Raw genomic sequence first — 16,763 nt, forward strand, 5'->3', positions numbered from 1 at the left:
AGAGCGCCCCTGGTTCGCTGGCGCTAGCCCTCTGTTCAGTCTAGAGCCTTGCGGCGTGATTATGGTGGCGGTTTCCGACTGCTTGCCTCGGATGTCTGCAAGAGCATTCATACCTTATTCACTAATGGCTAGGATTGTCTACACTGTGGCCCCTGCTTCAGCGGCGGCCGGTCGACTAATCAACCGAGCGGCAGCCGGCCCGCAGGCGGCGCAGCCGGCCGCCGGCTCCCAGCTGCGTCCGCCGCCGGCGCCGGCCTTGTCACTGCCGCCTGCCGCCCGCCAGGCGGCGTCAGCCTGCGCGCAGGCGGCGTCAGCCTGCGCGCAGGCGGAGCCTGGCGCCGCGGAGCCGCCTGTGCTCTCCTTAGCTGTACCGAAGGTCACCGGTGTGCCAGGTGAGATGCCGCATTTGAAGATAACTAACGACGGGCAAATTATCTGTTCATGCGTGCTGGTCACCCAGCAGAGTGGCGCAGTGCAAGCGTGCTGTGCACATAACCCAGAGGTCCGTGGATCGAAACCTCGCTCTGCTAGTTTTTTTCTGGGTGTAGTCGCTTACGTTTCACCTTTGAAAACGGTTATAATTATCAGGCGACGTTTGTGCAGTTCCATTGTTATCCGCTAGCAGAGTGGCGCAGTGGAAGCGTGCTGGGCCCATAACCCAGAGGTCCGTGGATCGAAACCACGCTCTGCTACGTTTTGTGGGCAGCGTCTTGTGCGTCACTTTGCTTCAAGGTACACGTCCCACACGGAACTCAGGCACGAGTGGCATAAAAACCACACGGAGTGTCCATTTGACTTTCCATTCAAGGCTTCGCTCGTTCTACGTGCAGAAGCACATGCCAAAACTAACAACAAAAAAGTTATCCGCTACTCGTGACATCTCGAAAGCAGGCGCTTTCTACCGGCTGACTGTCCAGGTCCCACCGCCGTCGTCTGACCTCCTCACCCTGATAGCACGGCCCTCGCGGCGCCGGGAGTCGGCGGCGCCGCCGCACGCGCCGCCCGTCCGGCGAGCCACCACCGAGGACTCTGAGACCAGCTGGTGCAGCCAGTCCTCGGACGCCGGCGAGTCCTCGGAGGAGGAGGAGGAGGCACCAGCGGTGGAGGAGACCGGCAGCGGCGTCGGCTCGGACGGCGGCACCGGCAGCGAGGGCGACGGCCGGTCCGCCAGCGGCGCGGTCTCCGAGGACGACTGAGGCAGTGGCTTGGACGGTGGGCTCGGGGTCGAGGGTCAGCTGCTGCCCCTCCCCCAGTCGGGGCGAAAATTAATAGAGGTCGCTAGCTTCTCACAGCAAGAAACCAGATGAACTCTGCTTTTGCTTCTCCCCCAATTCTCTAGGCTTCATCGGCACTATGCTTCGAGAGAGACCGACTGGTGAAGTGAGCACGTTGCGTACATGACGCCCATGTCGCATGGAGGGAGTTGGATGGCGGGAAGCCAACACCCGGACTAGTGAGGTTCAAAGTGTGACATCCAGGCGCGTGAGGCACTACAGTCTGCGCACGCAGATGACAGGATAGTTGAGGATGCTATCAATAACTACGACAGTTCCAAGCGGACAGTGTGTATGGGGGGGGGGGGGGGGGGGTCCGGATACACCTGACCCCAACACGTGGGTAGTGAGCTCCTGATCAACCACCGAGTGTTTGCTGGACGCTGTGTCAGCTGATGGCTCAGTCGTGCCAGTGCCTGTAGATGACCCATGAAGTGACAGATCCGAAAACGACCTTGTTTACTGCATTTGACCATGACTAAACGCCAACAAACACCACGCGTTTACATGGCGATAAAGGCACAGTATTGTTCGGGTTGATCTAGTGGAATGCACTGCCTGGGGGGGGGGGGGGGCGGGGGGGGCGCATGGTACCGCAATGACGTGGACGCGAACCAACAAAACTACCGCCAGATCCCAGCATCTCGATCCCCTCGTTTCCTTTCAGCATTTTGAATATCGTTTATCCCAGGTAGCGTATGTGCAATAATAAAGATACCTGGCACGTCTCGCTGAAGTTTTACGCCGACATCCACTGCCGTCGATTCCCCAAACCCTAGCGGAGGCGATTCCCATCCACCTTCTACGGGTCTGTTCCAGTTCTCCCTGTTTAGGAACTTCCGAGGTATTACCAGAGAGATCACACGCTCTCCGCTAAATCCACCGAACAAAGGTGACGTCATCAACCACAGCGCCTGCTGGGCCCATTACGCACATGGCGCCGCTACTCCCCCACCGTCGTATAGCCCGGTCACGACTCGTTGCATTCACGTTTGCTTGGTGGCTGTGGTGAAGGTCGTGTGGTAATCTCTCTGAAGGCGACCAAGACGTCGTATTTGATGAGTATACGACGTTCATATCTTATTTAGAAACACTTAGTGTCGTCTAAGCTGCCCTGCAAAATACCATTTAACAGGTGAGTGCTCGGAGATAGAGTAAGAACCTAGAGATGCGTCGTCTTTTGATGAGATGTTTTTGGCCGCGTGATGGCGTCACGGAACGAATGTAATGATGCGTTGAATAGGTGCCTGTATGGCTACTTTTGTACTCCATTGACTATTGTTGTGCTGCCCCAGCACGCTACTGTGGCCCCTGCTTCAGCGGCGGCCGGCCGACCAATCACCCGAGCGGCAGCCGGCCTGTAGGCAGCGCAGCCGGCCGCCGGCTCCCAGCTGCGTCCGCCGCCGGCGCCGGCCTTGTCACTGCCGCCTGCCGCCCGCCAGGCGGCGTCAGCCTGCGCGCAGGCGGAGCCTGGCGCCGCGGAGCCGCCTGTGCTCTCCTTAGCTGTGCCGAAGGTCACCGGTGTGCCAGGTGAGGCGCCGCATTTGGAGATAATTAACGTCGGACAAATTATCTGTTCATGCGTACAGGTCACCCAGCAGAGTGGCGCAGTGGAAGCGTGCTGGGCCCATAACCCAGAGGTCCGTGGATCGAAACCACGCTCTGCTAGGTCTTGTGGGCTGCGTCTTGTGCACCACTTTGTTTCAAGCCACATGTCCCACACGGAACTCAGGCACGAGTGCCATAAAAAACCACACGGAGTGTCCATTTGTCTTCCCATTCATGTCTTTGCTCGTTCCACATGCAGAAGCGCATGCCAAAACTAACAACAAAAAGGTTCTCCGCTACTCGTGTCATCTCGAAAGCAGGCACTTTCCACCGGCTGACTGTCCAGGTCCCACCGCCGTCGTCTGACCTCGTCGCCCTGGCAGCACGGCCCTCGCGGCGCCGCACGCGCCGCCCGTCCGGCGAGCCACCACCGAGGACTCTGAGACCAGCTGGTGCAGCCAGTCCTCGGACGTCGGCGAGTCCTCGGAGGAGGAGGAGGAGGCACCAGCGGTGGAGGAGACCGGCAGCGGCGTCGGCTCGGACGGCGGCACGGGCAGCGAGGGCGACGGCCGGTCCGCCAGCGGCGCGGTCTCCGAGGACGACTGAGGCAGCGTCTTGGACGGTGGGCTGGGGGTGAAAGGTTAGCTGCGGCCCCCTCCCCAATCGGAGCGAAAATTAATGTTGGTCGCGTGGCCTCGCACGGCAAGAAACCAGGTGAACTCTGTTTTTGCTTCTCCCCCAATTCCCTGGGTTCCATCAGCACAATGCTTCGAATGGAACCGAATGGTGAAGTGGGCACGTTGCGTACATGACTCCCATGTCGCATGGAAGGAGTTGGATGGCAGGAAGCCAACACCCGGAATCGTGAGGTTCAAAGTGTGACATCCAGGTGCAGGCACTGCGGTCTGCGCACGCAGATGACAGGAAAGTTGAGGATTTTATCAATAGCTACGACAGTTCCAAGCGGACAGTGTGTATGGGGATGCCCGCGTGCACCTTGCCCCAACACGTGAGTAGTGAGCTCCTGAATTAATCGCCGAGTGTTGTTGTGGGACGCTGTGTCACTTTCTGGCTCGGTCGTCCATGCGCCTGTAGATGACTCAAGACGCGACATCTATCCCCTCGTTTCCTCTCAGCATCTTGAATATCGCCGTTTATCCCAGGTAGCGTATGTGCTGTAATAAACATACCTGACACGTCTCGCTGACCTTTGACGCCGAGATCCACTGTCGCCGATTCGCCAAACCCTAGCGGAAACGAACGCCCCACTCAAATTCTACGGGTCTGTCCCGGTTCTCTACGCTTAGAAACTTCCGAGGAATGACCAGAGAGATCATCAGAATTTTGAAAGTAAATTGATGGCTCACGGCACAACAGATTTTGCATACGCCTTTATTTCGCTGGCTGCTTTTCAGGAGATAAGACTTGTCGCGGCATTTTAGGCGGAAACAAATTCGAAAGCTTGAAACTGCCAAAAGCCATGTGACCAGAGCCATAGAACGGGAGGTTCTCCTTTGAAAACCAAGCCACAGAATAAAGGCCCGTCTGTCAGGTTTTCCTTCTCTGAACCCTGCTGCCGTCAGCCGTCGGTGGCCACTTTCCTGGTCGGTCTTCGAATGACTGACCGCCTACTGATTGTATGGCTGCTTTATTGCACGTTTCTGGATCAGCATTGCTACTAGATGGAATGTAAAACATGTGCTGGACACCTACAACAGTATCTTTTCCGAATTATCTTCCCTTACCACCCCAGAAAAATGCCGCCGGGAAACTGGCTACTTCAGGTATAAATTGGCTCAACGGGCATTTAATTATCCGTCATTTAACATGGATGACGTGATCTGCTTTTGTGTGCATGCAGGGGGTAGCCAGAGCCTTGCTAAGAGGAACGCGTGGTTGACAAAAGCCCCCTTTATGAGCATTTTGCCAATAGCTACGGCAGTTCCAAGCGGACAGTGTGTATGGAGAGGCCCGGGTGCACGTTACCCCAACACGTGAGTAGTGAGCTCCTGAATCAACCACCGGGTGTTTGCAGGACGCTGTGTCAGCTGATGGCTCGTCCTTGCCAGCGCCTGTAGATGACCCAAGACGTGACAAATCCGAAAACGACCTTGTTTGCTTCATTTTGACGATGGCTAAACATCAACAAACATGACGCGTTTACATGGCTATAAATGCACAGTATTGTCCGGACTGATCTGGCGGAATGCACTGGCGGGGGGGGGGGGGGGAGGACGCATGACACCAGAATGATGTGGACGCTAGCCGACAAAACTACCGCCAAATGTCAGCATGTCTATCCCCTCGTTTCCTGTCAGTATATTGAATATCGCCGATTGTCCCAGGTAGCGTATGTGCAGTAATAAACATACTTGACACGTCTCGCTGAAGTTTGACGCCGAGATCCAATGTCGTCGATTCGCCAAACCGTAGCGAAAACGAACCCCCCCCCCCCCCCCATCCAAGTTTTACCGGTCTGTCCCAGTTCTCTCTGTTTAGGAACTTTCGAGGTATTACCAGGGATATCACACACTCTCCGCTAGAGCCACCGAACAAAGGTGACGTCATCAACCACGGCGCCAGCTGAGCCCATTACGCACATACCGTGGCTGCTCCCCCACAGTGGTACAGCCTGGTCACGACACGCCGCTCGCGAGCCCGTTCGTTACGACCCATCTGCGGTCGCGTCGTAGGTCCCCCAGGAGTCCGTGCAATGCCTGAGTGTGTTTGATGACATCACCTTTATTTGGTGGCTGTGGTGGAGGTCTTGCGGTAATCTCTCTGATGTCGACCAAGACGTATCTGATGAGTATATAACATTCCTATCTTATTCAATAATGCTTTGGGCATAGGCGTAAGAACGTTTCAAAAAGTGTTGGGGGGAGCAAGCACAGGGCGCACTCCAGGAACTTTTTCTGGAAAACAAGCCCGATGACCGGGGGGGGGGGGGGGGGGAGGGATGGGGTGGAGACGGACGATGAATGCCCTTCTGTCATATATTCCTTGTCTGAGCCCTGCTCCCGTCCGCCGTCGGTGGCCACTTTCCTGGCCGGGCTGTCTCCGATTGACTGACCGCTAACTGATTGTATGGCTGGTTTGTTGCACGTTTCTGGATCAGCATCGCTGGTAATTGGGATGTAAAACATGTTTTGGACACCTGAAACAATACCTTTTTCCGAATTATCTTCCCATACACCACAGCAGCCCAGAGAAATTCCGCCGGGAGCTGCCTTCTTTAGGTATAAATTGGCTCAACGGACATTTAATTATCCGTCATTTAACGTGGATGATGTGATCTGCTTCTGTGTGCAGGCAGGGGGGTAGCCAGAGCCTTGCTAAGAGGAACGCATGGTTGACAAAAGCCCCCTTTATGAGGACCCACCCACCCTCAAAAACTATCCCCGGATATAGTTTGCTTGTTAGCCAGGGATACAGTTTTCTTCTTTTCATTGTTATTTTCACGTTGCAACCAGAACAGAAACCAGAGGCTACTGTGAAATCAATTCTGTTTACATTTTTAACACGCGCACGCGTGGCCTGCTAGATACCCTTCGCTGGGGTGGGGGTCAATTTGACACCGCCCCTCTGAGATCTCGGTAACTAAGAGAGCTAGAAACACCAAATTCACAGGATGTGTTGACCTGCACGTGAACTCACTTAGGTCCAAGTTTGAGGTTCCCAGGTTATGAATTTCGGGTGAAATAAGCTCAAACAATGTTAAGTTCCAGGCTGGTCCCTAAAGTGCCCCAGAACATAGACAGCTGCTATAAAACAAAAGGTCGCATGTTCAGGTAAAGCCAGTATCCTTGTTTGACCTTGTGAAGGTCATGGTGACCAAAATCATGTAAGACTGCTCTGAGTTTTGCACTTGAATAAGCGAGAAAGATTACGCTAGGCAGTGCGTTTCTAAAAAAAAGAAGAAAAAGCCACCACCTTTTGTTGGTGGCTGTGGCAGAGGTCGTGTGGTTATCTCTCTGACGTCGACCAAGACGTCGTTTTTTGATGAACATACGTCATTCGTACCTGATTCAATAACACTTAGGGTCGTTTAAGCTGCGCCGCAAAAGGTCAGCAAACAGGTGAGTGTTCAGAGTTGCAGGAAGAAATTAGAGCTGCGTCGTTTTTTGGCAAGATAATTTTGGCCGCGTGAAGGCGCCACACAACTTATGTAATGATGCGTTGAATAAGTGCCTGTATGGCTACTTCTTCATACTTACCTGTGGACATTGCCCCAACACGTGAGTAGTGAGCTCCTGAATTAATCGCCGAGTGTTTGCTGGACGCTGCCAGTTGATGGCTCGGTCGTGCCGGCGCCTGTAGATGACTTAAGACGTGACAAATCCGAAAACGACCTTGTTCACTTCATCTGACGATGACTAAACGTCAATAAACATGACGCGTTTACATGGCGATAAAAGTACAGTATTGTCCGGGTTGATCTCGTGGAATGCACTGGCTGGTAAGGGGGGGGGGGGGCGCATGGAACCAGAACCAAACTTTTCGCCGAGATCCATGGTCGTCGCTTCGCTAAACCGTAGCAGAGACGAACCCCCCACCTAAATTTTACGGGTCTGTCCGAGTTGTCTCCGTCGAAGAACTTTCCAGGCTCTACGGCACCAGCTGAGCCCATTACGCGCTTGCCGCCGCTGCTCCCCCACAGTGGTACAGCATGGTCACGACTCGCCGCTCGCGAGCCTGTTCGTTACGATCCATCTGCCGTCGCGTCGTAGGTACCCCAGAAGTTCGCGTAATGCCTGAGCGTGTATGATGACACCACTTTTATTTGGTGGCTGCGGTGGAGGTCGTGTGATAATCTCTCTGATGTCGACAAAGATGTAGTTTTTTGATCAGCATACGCCATTCATACCTTGCTCAATAACACCTAGGGTCGTCAAAGCTGCGCCGCAAAAGGTCAGTTAACAGGTGAATGCTCGGAGTTGGAGTAAGAACCTAGAGATGTGTCGTCTTTTCATGAGATGTTTTTGGCCGCGTGATGACGTCACGGAACTAATGTAATGATGCTCTGAATAAGTGCCTGTGTGGCTATTTTTGTACTCCGTTGATTATTATTGTGCTGTCCCAGCACGCCCTTGTGGACCCTGCTTCTGACAGCGGCAGTGACAAGGCCGGCGCCGGCCTTGTCACTGCCGCCTGCCGCCCGCCAGGCGGCGTCAGCCTGCGCGCAGGCGGAGCCCGGCGCCGCGGAGCCGCCTGTGCTCTCCTTAGCTGTGCCGAAGGTCACCGGTGTGCCAGGTGAGGAGCCGCATTTGGGGATAATTCGACAAATTATCTGCAAATGCGGACAATTTATCTGTTCATTCGCACAGGTGCTCAGCAGAGTGGCTCAATGGAGGCGTGCTGGGCCCATAACCCAGAGGTCCGTGGATCGAAACCACGCTCTGCTAGATTTTCTGGGTGTAGTCGCGTACGTTTCACATTTGAAAACGGTTATTATTATCAGGCGACGTTTGTGTAGTTCCGTGGCTATCCGCCAGCAGAGTGGCGCAGTGGAAGCGTGCTGGGCCCATAACCCAGAGGTCCGTGGATCGAAACCACGCTCTGCTACGTCTTGTGGCCAGCGTCCTGTGCGCCACTTTATTTCAAGCCACACGTCCTACACGGAACCCAGGCACGAGTGGCATAAAAACCACACGGAGTGTCCATTTGACTTCCCATTAAAGGCTGCTTGTTCCACATGCAGAAGGACATGTCAAAACTAACAACAAGAAAGTTTTCTGCTACTCGTGGCATCTCGAAAGCAGGCGCTCCACCGGCTGACTGTCCAGGTCCCGCCGCCGTCGTCTGACCTCTTCGCCCTGGCAGCACGGCCCTCGCGGCGCCGGGAGTCGGCCGCGGCGCCGCACGTGCCGCCTGTCCGGCGAGACACCACCGAGGACTCTGAGACCAGCTGGTGCAGCCAGTCCTCGGACGCAGGCGAGTCTTCGGAGGAGGAGGAGGAGGCACCAGCGGTGGAGGAGACCGGAAGCGGCGTCGGCTCGGACGGCGGCACCGACAGCGAGGGCGACGGCCGGTCCGCCAGCGGCGCGGTCTCCGAGGATGACTGAAGGAGCGGCTTTGACGGTGGGCTGGGGGTGAAAGGTCAGCTGCGGCCCCCTACCTTAATCGGAGCGAAAATTAATGTTGGTCGCTAGCTTCGCATGGCAAAAAACCAGATGAACTCTGCTTTTGCTTCTCCCCGCAATTCTCTAGGCTTCATCGGCACTATGCTTCGAGCGAGACCGACGGGTGAAGTGAGCACGTTCCGTACATGACGCCCATGTCGCATGGAAGGAGTTGCATGGCAGGAAATCAACACCCGGAATCTTGAGGTTCAAAGTGCGACATCAAGGTGCGCAAGGCACTGCAGTCTGCGCACGCAGATGACAGGATAGTACAGGATTTTACCAATAGCTATGACAGTTCCAAGCGGACAATGTGTATGGAGAGGCCCGGGTGGACATTGCCCCAACACGTGAGTAGTGAGCTCCTGAAACAATCGCCGAGTGTTTGCGGGACGCTGTGTCAGTTGATGGCTCGGTCGTGCCAGCGCCTGTAGATGACTTATCACGTGACAAATCCGAAAACGACCTTGTTCACTGCATTTGACGATGACTAAACGTCAACAAACATCCCGCGCTTACATGGCGATAAATGTACAGTATTGTCCGGGTTGATCTAGTGGAATGCACTGGCTGGCAAGGGGGGGGGGGCGGGGGCGCATGGCACCAGAATGATGTGGATGCCAACCGACAAAACTACCGCCATATTTCAGCATGTCTATCCCCTCGTTTCCTTTCAGCATCTTGCATATTGTTGTGTATCCCAGGTAGCGTATGTGCAGTAATAAACATGCCTGATGCGTCTCGCTGAAGTTTTACTCCGAGATCCATTGTCGTAGATCCGCCAAACTGTAGCGGAGAAGAACCCCCATCCAAATTCTACGGGTCTGTTCCAGTTTTCTCTGTATAGGAATTTCCGAGATATTACCAGAGATATCACACGCTCTCCGCTAAAGTCACCGAACAAAGGTGACGTCATCGACCACGGCGCCAGCTGAGCCCATTACCCGCTTGTCGTCGCTGTTCCCCCACAGTCGTACAGCCTGGTCACGACTCGCTGCTTGCGAGCCCGTTCGTTGCGATCTATCTGCCGTCGCGTCGTAGGTCCCCCAGAAGTCCGAGTAATGCCGGAGCGTATTTGATGACATCACATTTATTTGGTGGCTGTGGTGAAGATCGTGTGATGATCTCTCTGACGTCGACCAACACGTATTGGATGAGTATACCACATTCCCATCTTATCCAATAACACTTAGGGATGTCTAAGCTGCGACGCAAAATGTCAGTAAACAGGCGAGTGCTCGGAGTTTGAACGTAGGAGACAAGAGGGACCTCGTTTTGTGACGAGATGTTTTTGACCGCGTGATGGCGTCACGGAACTAAGCTAACGATGCGTTGGATTAGTGTCTGTATGGCTATTCTGCAATCTATTGGCTATTATGGCGCTGCCCCAGCACGCCACTGTGGCCCCTGCTTCAGCGGTGGCCGGTCGACCCATCACCGGAGAGGCGGCCGGCCCGCAGGCGGTGCGGACGGCCGCCGGCTCCCAGCTGCGTCCGCCGGCGGCGCCGGCCTTGTCACTGCCGCCTGCCGCCCGCCAGGCGGCGTCAGCCTGCGCTCAGGCGGAGCCTGGCGCCGCGGAGCCGTCTGTGCTCTCCTTGGCTGTGCCGAAGGTCACCGGTGTGCCAGGTGAGGCGCCGCATTTGGAGGCAATTAACGACGGGTGAATTATTTGTTCATCCGCGCAAGTGCTCAGCAGAGTGGCGCAGTGGAAGCGTGCTGGGCCCATAACCCAGAGGTCCGTGGATCGAAACCACGCTCTGCTACGTTTTATGGGCAGCGTCTATTGCGCCACTTTGTCTCAAGCCACACGCCCCACACGGAACTCAGGCACGAGTGGCACGAAAACCGCACGGAGTGTCCATTTGACTTCCTATTCAAGGCTGCGCTCCTTCAACATGCAGAAGTACGTGTCAAAACTAACAATGAAAAAGTTATGCGCTACTCGTGGCATCTCGAAAGCAGGCACTTTCCATCGGCTGAATGCCCGGGTCCCACCGCCGTCGTGTGACCTCGTCGCCCTGGCAGCACGGCCCTCGCGGCGCCGGGAGTCGGCCGCAGCGCCGCACGCGCCGCCCGTCCGGCGAGCCACCACCGAGGACTCTGAGACCGGCTGGTGCAGCCAGTCCTCGGACGCCGGCGAGTCTTCGGAGGAGGAGGAGGAGGCACCAGCGGTGGAGGAGACTGGCAGCGGCGTCGGCTCGGACGGCGGCACCGGCAGCGAGGGCGACGGTCGGTCCGCCAGCGTCGCGGTCTCCAAGGACGACTGAGGCAGCGGCTTGGACGGTGGGCTGGGGGTGAAAGGTCAGCTGCGGCCTCCTCCCCAATCGGAGGGAAAAATAATGTTGGTCGCTAGCTTGGCATGGCAAGAAACCAGCTGAACTCTGCTTTTGCTTCTCTCCCAATTCTCCAGCCTTCATCGGCACTATGCTTCAAGTGAGACCGACTGGTGAAATGAGCACGTTGCGTGCATGACGTCCATGTCGCATGGAGGGAGTTGGATGACAGTAAATCAACACCCGGAATCGTGAGGTTCAAAGTGTGACGTTCAGGTGCGTAAGGCACCGCAGTTTGCGCACGCCGATTACGGGATAGTTGAGGATTTTACCAATAACTACGACAGTTCCAAGCGGACAGCGTGTATGAAGAGGCCAGGGTGTACCCTACCCCAACATGTGCGTAGTGAGCTCCTGAATCAACCACCGGCTGTTTGCTGGACGCTGTGTCGTAGATGAATCGGTCGTGCCAGCGCCTGTAGATGACCCATGAAGTGACAGATCCGAAAACGACCCTGTTCACTGCATTTGACGAGTACTAAACGTCAACAGTCGTGACGCGTTTACATGGTCATATATGCACAGCATTGTCCGTGTTGATCTGGTTGAATGCACTGCCTGGCAAGGGGGGGGGCGCATGACCCCAGAATGACGTGAACGCCAACCGACAAAACTACCACCGAATCTCAGCACGTCTATCCCTCGTTTCCTTTCAGCGTCTTGAACATCGCCGTTTATCCCAGGTAATGTATGTGCAGTAATAAACATACCTGACACGTCTCGCTGAAGTTTGAAGTCGAGATCCATTGTCGTTGAGTCGCCAAACCGTAGCGGAGACGACCCCCCCCCCCCTCCCACCCTAATTTTACGGGTCTGTCCGAGTTCTCGCCGTCGAAGAACTTCCTAGGAATGACCAGAGAGACCAACACGCGCCCTCCGCCAGAGCCACCAAACAAAGATGACATCATCAACCACAGCACCAGCTGAGCCGCATTACGCACATGCCCCCGCTGCTCCCCCACAGTCGTAGAGCCTGGTCACGACTTGCTGCTTCCCAGCCCGTTCGTTACAACCCATCTGCGGTCGCGTCTTAGCTACCCCAGAAGTCCGCATAATGCCTGAGCATGTTTGATGACATCACCTTTATTTGGTGGCTGTGGTAGAGGTCGTGTGGTAATCTCTCTGACGTTGACCAAGACGTCGTTTTTTGATGAGCATACGCCATTCATACATTATCCAAAAACACTTCGGGTCGTCTAAGCTGCGTCGCAAAAGGTCATTAAACAGGTGAGTGCTCGGAGTTGGAGGAAGAAACTAGAACTGTGCGTTTTTTGAAGAGATGTTTTTGGCCGCGTGGTGGGGTCACAGAGCTTACCTAATGATGCGTTGAACAAGTGCCTGCATGGCTACTTTTGTACTCCATTGACTATTATGGTGCTGCCCCTGCACGTCACTGTGGCCCCTGCTTCAGCGGCGGCCGGCCCGCAGGCGGCGGGGCCGGCCGCCGGCTTCCAGCTGCGTCCGCCGCCAGCGCCGGCCTTGTCACTGCCGCCTGCCGCCCGCCAGGCGGCGTCAGCCTGCGCGCAGGCGGAGCATGGCGCCGCGGAGCCGCCTGTGCTCTCCTTAGCTGTTCCGAAGGTCACCGGTGTGCCAGGTGAGGCGCTGCATTTGCAGATAATTCGACAAATTATCTGCAAATGCGGACAAATTATCTGTTCATTCGCACAGGTGCTCAGCAGAGTGGCGCAGTGGAAGCGTGCTGGGCCCATAACCCAGAGGTCCGTGGATCGAAACCGCGCTCTGCTACGCCTTGTGGGCAGCGTCTTGTGCGCCACTTTATTTCAAGCCACACGTCCTACACGGAACTCAGGCACGAACGGCATAAAAACCACACTGAGTTTCCATTTGACTTCCCATTGAAGACTGCTTGTTCCACATGCAGAAGCACATGCCAAAACTAACAACAAAAAAGTTAGCCACTACTCGTGGCATCTCGAAAGCAGGCACTTTCCACCGGCTGACTGTCCAGGTCCCGCCGCCGTCGTGCAAGAAAACAACCGTCAAATCTCAGCATGTCTATTCCCTCGTTTTCTTTCAGCATCTTGAGTATCGTCGTGTATCCCAGGTAGCGCATGTGCAGTAATAAACATATCTGACACGAATCGCTGAAGTTTTACGCCGAGATTCATTGTCGTGGACTCGCCAAACCGTAGCGGAGACAAACCCCCCACCGACATTTTACTGGTTTGTCCCAGTTCTCTCTGTCGAGGAACTTCCCAGGAATGACCAGAGAGATCACGCACCCTCCGCTAAAGCCACCGAATAAATGTGACGTCATCAACCACGGCGTCAGCTGAGCCGCATTACGCACATGCCGCCGCTGTTCCCCTACATTGGTACAGCCTGGTCACGACTCGCTGCTTGCGAGCTCGTTCGTCGCGACCCATCTGTCGTGGCGGCGTAGGTACCCCAGAAGTCCACGTAATACCTGAGCATGTTTGATGACATCGCCTTTATTTTTTGGCTATGGTGGAGATCATGTGGTAATCTCTCTGACGTCGACCAAGACGTATCTGATGAGTGCATGACATTCCTATCTTATTTGATAAAACTTAGGGCATATATATATAGACGTAGGAACGTTTCAAAAAGTGGGGGCCGAGCTCAGGGCGTACTGCAGGAACTTTTTTTCGGGAAAACAAGCCCGATGACCGAGGCGGGGGGGGGGGGGGGGGCGGGGTAGTAGAAATGAACGTTATCACTCTATTTAAATGTAATGACTGCTATTCTAGATATGCATCCAGAGTTTTTTTTCTCACTGGTACACACTCCGGCCTACCCGACTCATCTATGTCACTCGGGAAATAGGGCTATCCAGCTTCTCAAGGTTATTCGTCCATTTCAACGTTGTCTTTCTTGGTGAGCCGAAATTCCACGAGCGGGTAGGCATTTTGGGTCATTTAGGAGCCATCTGTCTCAACAAAGGAGATGCCAAAATATGGCCTGAGCATAGGCTGGTGAAAATTTTGAAAGTAAATCGATGGCTCACAGCACAACAGATTTTGCATACGCCTTTATTTCGCTGGCTGCTTTTCAGGAGATAAGACTTGTCGCGGCATTTTATGCGGAAACTAATTCGGAAGGTTGAAACTGCCAAAAACCATGTGACCAGAGCCATAGAACTTGAGGTTCTTCTTTTGAAACCAGGCCACAGAATGAAGGCCCTTCTGTCATATATTTCCTGTATGAGCCCTGCTCCCGTCCGCCGTCGGTTGCCTCTTTGCTGGCCCGGCTCTCTCCGAATGACTGACCGCTAAATGATTGTATGGCTTCTTTGTTGCACGTTTCTGGATCAACATTGCTACTAATTGGATGTAAAACATGTGTTAGACACCTGCAACAGTACGTTTTTCCGAATTATCTTCCCTTACACCACACCATCCCAGAAAAATCCCGCCGGGGAGCTGCCTACTTTAGGTTTGAATTGCCCCAACAGACATTAAATTGCCCGTCATTCAACGTAGATGACTTGATCTGCTTTTGTGTGCAGGCATGGGGTACCCAGAGCATTGCCAAGAGGAACACAGGGTTAACAAAAGCCCCTTTATGATGCCCCCCCCCACAAAAAATATATCCGGGTATAGTCTACTTGTTAACGAGGGACACCATTTTCTTTATTTCATTGTTATTTTTACGTTGTGACCAGAGCGGAAACGAGAGGCTGCCGTGAAATCAATTCTGTCCACATGTTTAACACGCGCCCGAGTGGCCTGCTAGATACCCTTCTCTCGGGTGGGGGTCAATTTGACCCGCCCCTCTGAGATCTCGGTAACTAGGAGAGCTAGAAACACCAAATTCACCGGGCGTGTTGACCTGCACGTGAACTCACTTAGGGCCAAGTTTGAGGTTCCTAGGTCATGACTTTCGGGTGAAATAAGGTCAAACAAGATTAAGTTCCAGGCTGGTCCCCAAAGTGTCCCAGAACATAGACAGCTGCTATAAAGCAAAACATCACATGTTCAGGTAAGATCAGTAGCCTTGTTTGACCTTTTGAAGGTCATGGTGGCCAAAACCATGTAAGACAGCTCGGAGTTTTGCATTTGAATAAGCGAGAAAGATTACCACTGAGTCTATCAAGCCCATGGAAGATGCATGATGCGGTTCCTGCTGTCAATAAATTCGAAATGAGCACCAGAAACATCCCATACAGCAAGCTCTAAAGTAATAAAACAAGTTGGTTTTGACCTTGGTCTAACCTTTATATCTGACCTTAGGTCAACGTAACTTGCTCATTCAATATTTGTGTTGCCTGAGAAAGCAAGAGATGCATGGCTTCGTCTGACGCGGCCTTACAAAGTACATCTAAATTTTTGATGTCAAACGAACCGCTATTGAATTATCTAAAGGTATGCAAAACATAGCGCGGCTGCGCCGCGCCGTTGGGAAACCATTCTGGAAAAACCTTTGGGGGCGAGCCAATTTGCTCCCCCCCCCCCACTCGAGCGCGTTTTAAGGTCAATAAACTGCAGAAATCAGGCCTTTAACTGCCGCATGGAATAAAATACCAGTGTACGTACTTGCAATGGCTCAGTAGACTCTTTCTAAACCGATAGAATTCAGAAGCTTTTTAATAACGTTTTATCTACGTGTTTCAGATATTGAGGACACCGCGAATGTAGATTGTAGGGCGATGTGTATGATCGAAATTTGAGAATGAAAATTTTGATTGCAGATCGAGTGGTCAACAATGTGTATTAATATCGCCAAGCCATGTTTGTTTTTTTTTTCAATTCGCTAAATTCATTTCTATTAAACAATAACGAGACCTCTACCCCACTTAACAATAATGAGGCCCCTTAATTCCTTCCGGGCAGGGCGCCCCTTGAGTAGAACATCACAGGCACATTACCAGTTCGGGTGAACAGCTCCGCCACTCCCGGGCCACTCCGTCCCATCGCGAAGCGTCTTCTGGCTGTCATTCTAGCGTCATGGGGCGGGATCTCCCGGTCGATCCGGAGGCCATTGGAAGGATATATCATATCACACTGTTCCCCTCCCTGACAGCAGGCCTTTTGACCCGCGTGGTTGGCCCCGGATTAGCACAGGAGCCCCCATTGACGCAACAACATCCTTGATCGCCAAAGGTGGTCCAATAATTGTCACACACTCGGAGATATTGAGGAATCCCTGAACGCAGATTGGAGATAAAATGGGTTCCTCAACTTGTATAAACATGACCAATCCATGTTCGTCTTAAAACGTCTAAGATTCATTCAGAATTGATTACTGATAAAACACAATGCAATATGGTTTTGAACGTACGCGCTCGCAAGACATAGCAACAACAGCCTGAACACCAGGCGTTGCAGTCTCCATAGGCGGCTCGGTGTCGGCCTGTGGCCGTGGTAGTGAGCGATGGCCAATAAACAAAGGAAAAAGATAATGCAGCTTGAGGAAGATGGCTGGTGAACTAGGTAAATCGGCATGTATATTTAAATGTGGTGCAGAAGTAAGCTAAACACAGCCTACCATCTGAAAAGTGTGTG

General features: G+C 53.7%; 4 non-coding genes across 4 annotated transcripts; all 4 read left to right on the top strand.

Moving 5' to 3' along the window:
- Positions 1-620: 620 nt before the first annotated feature.
- Positions 621-692, top strand: TRNAM-CAU (transfer RNA methionine (anticodon CAU)). Its single transcript has one exon. It is a non-coding gene; the product is annotated as a tRNA-Met (tRNA).
- A 2,178-nt stretch (positions 693-2,870) lies between these two features.
- TRNAM-CAU (transfer RNA methionine (anticodon CAU)) lies at positions 2,871-2,942 on the top strand. Its single transcript has one exon. It is a non-coding gene; the product is annotated as a tRNA-Met (tRNA).
- Positions 2,943-8,315: 5,373 nt separating this feature from the next.
- TRNAM-CAU (transfer RNA methionine (anticodon CAU)) lies at positions 8,316-8,387 on the top strand. Its single transcript has one exon. It is a non-coding gene; the product is annotated as a tRNA-Met (tRNA).
- A 2,248-nt stretch (positions 8,388-10,635) lies between these two features.
- TRNAM-CAU (transfer RNA methionine (anticodon CAU)) lies at positions 10,636-10,707 on the top strand. The gene has a single exon. It is a non-coding gene; the product is annotated as a tRNA-Met (tRNA).
- Positions 10,708-16,763: the final 6,056 nt, after the last annotated feature.

The sequence above is a fragment of the Pollicipes pollicipes genome, unplaced genomic scaffold (genome assembly GCF_011947565.3).
Source record: "Pollicipes pollicipes isolate AB1234 unplaced genomic scaffold, Ppol_2.1 Scaffold_4219;HRSCAF=4965_pilon_pilon_pilon, whole genome shotgun sequence".
Lineage (NCBI taxonomy): Eukaryota > Metazoa > Arthropoda > Thecostraca > Pollicipedomorpha > Pollicipedidae > Pollicipes > Pollicipes pollicipes.